Genomic DNA, 2,466 nt, shown 5'->3' on the forward strand with positions numbered 1-2,466 from the left:
ATATGTTGAAACCTGGCTGGCTGTTGAGCCATGTCTAATCTTTTGGACTGAGGTTACCACTTTCCATGGCAAAAAGGACATGCTTGTATGTGTTTGTTAAAGCTTGGCTGACCATTTGGCCATGTCTAATTCTTTTGGACCGGAGCTTTAGAATAACATTGCATGAGCCTTGGGATTCTCAATTAAAATTCTATGCTGAAGCTTGGCTGGCTATTGGCCATGTCTAATCTTTTGGACCGGAGCTTTAGACTAACATTGCATGAATCCTGGAATTCTTATAAAAATTTTGGATTTATTTATTTTCTTTTGCCAAAATAATTTTTGAAAAAAATACAAAAAATTTTAATAAAACCATAAAAAAATAAAAAATTTTGTGTTTCTTGTTTGAGTCTAGTGTCAAATTTTAAGTTTGGTGTCAATTGCATGTTTTAATTTTTCTTTAATTTTCAAAAAAAATATGCATTGTGTTCTTCTTTGATCTTCAAGCTGTTCTTGATGATTTTTCGTGTTTGATCTTTAATTTTTCTTGTTTTATGTCTTTTCTTGTTTTTCATATGCATTCTTGAGTTATTAGTGACTAAACATTAAAAATTTTTAAGTTTGGTGTCTTGCATGTCTTTCTTTTCTTAAAATTTTCAAAAACATGTTCTTAATGTTCATCATGATCTTCAAAGTGTTCTTGGTGTTCATCTTGACATTCAAAGCGTTCTTGCATGCATTGTTTGTTTTGATCTTAAATTTTTATGTTTTGTGTCTTTTTGTTGTTTCTCTCTTTCCTCATTAATTCAAAAATAAAAAAAATAATATCTTTCCCTTATTTCACTCATAAATTTCAAAATTTTGAGTTGATTTGGTCAAAATTTTTAAAATTTAGTTGTTTCTTGTTAGTCAAGTCAAAATTTCAAATTAAAAAAAATTTCTATCTTTTCAAATCTTTTTCAAAAATCAAACCTTTTTCATTTTTCTTTCCTATTTTTCGAAAATTTTAAAAATTGATTTTCAAAATCTTTTTCTTAATTTTATTTCATATTTTTGAAATTAATGCTAACAATTAATGTTTAGATTCAAAAATTTCAAGTTGTTACTTGCCTATTAAGAAAGGTTCAATCTTTAAATTCTAAAATCATATCTTTTAGTTTCTTGTTAGTCAAGTAATCAACTTTAACTTCAAAAATCAAAATTTTTTTAATTTTCAATTCAAATCTTTTTCAAAATAATTTTCAATCATATCTTTTTCTAAATTTAATTTCAAAATCCTTTTCTAATTTCTTATCTTTTCAAAATTGATTTTCAAATTTTTTTCAATTAACTACTTGACTTTTTGTTTGTTTTACTATTTCTTATCTTTTTCAAAACCACCTAACTACCTTTCTCTCTCTGATTTTCGAAAACCACTAACAAATTTTTCAAAATTCTTTTTAATTAACTAATTGTTTTAAATTCTAATTTTATTTTATTTCTTTTAATAAATTCGAATTCTAACTAATAATTAAAATAAAAACAAAAATATTTTTCTTTTATTTTAATTAATATTCGAATACACCCTCTCTCTCATCTCTTTCTATTTATATATTTATTTACTAACACTTCTCTTCTTCTTATAATTCGAACACTCTCCCTCTCTCTGTGTTCGAATTCTTCTTCTCCCTTCTTCATTCTATTCTTCTATTCTTCTACTCACATAAAGGAATCTCTATACTGTGACATAGAGGATTCCTCTTCTTTTCTGTTCTCTTTTTTTTTCATATGAGCAGGAACAAGGATAAGAAAATTCTTGTTGAAGCTGATCCTGAACCTGAAAGGACTCTGAAGAGGAAGCTAAGAGAAGCTAAAGCACAACACTCTGGAGAGAACCTTACAGAAATTTTTGAAAAAAGAAGACATGGCAGCCAAAAATAACAACAACGGTGGAGATGCAAGGAAGATGCTTGATGACTTTACTGCACCCACTTCTGACTTCTATGGAAGAAGCATCTCAATTGGAGCAAACAACTTTGAGCTTAAGCCTCAATTAGTTTCTCTAATGCAGCAGAATTACAAGTTTCATGGACTTCCATTGGAAGATCCTCATCAGTTTTTAGCTAAATTCTTACAAATCTGTGACACTGTTAAGACCAATGGGGTTAATCCCGAGGTTTACAGACTTATGCTTTTCCCTTTTGCTGTAAGAGACAGAGCTAGGATATGGTTGGACTCACAACCTAAAGAAAGCCTGAACTCTTGGGAAAAGTTGGTCAATGCTTTCTTTGCCAAATTCTTTCCACCTCAAAAGTTGAGCAAGCTTAGAGTGGAAGTCCAAACCTTCAGACAAAAGGAAGGAGAATCCCTCTATGAAGCTTGGGAAAGATACAAGCAGTTGATTAGAAGGTGTCCTTTTGACATGCTTTCAGAATGGAGCATCTTATGTATATTCTATGATGGTCTGTCTGAATTGTCCAAGATATCATTGGATCACTCTGCTGGTGG

Source organism: Arachis ipaensis, chromosome B4 (assembly GCF_059453495.1).
Source record: "Arachis ipaensis isolate K30076 ecotype BB chromosome B4, ASM5945349v1, whole genome shotgun sequence".
NCBI classification, from domain to species: Eukaryota; Viridiplantae; Streptophyta; class Magnoliopsida; order Fabales; family Fabaceae; genus Arachis; species Arachis ipaensis.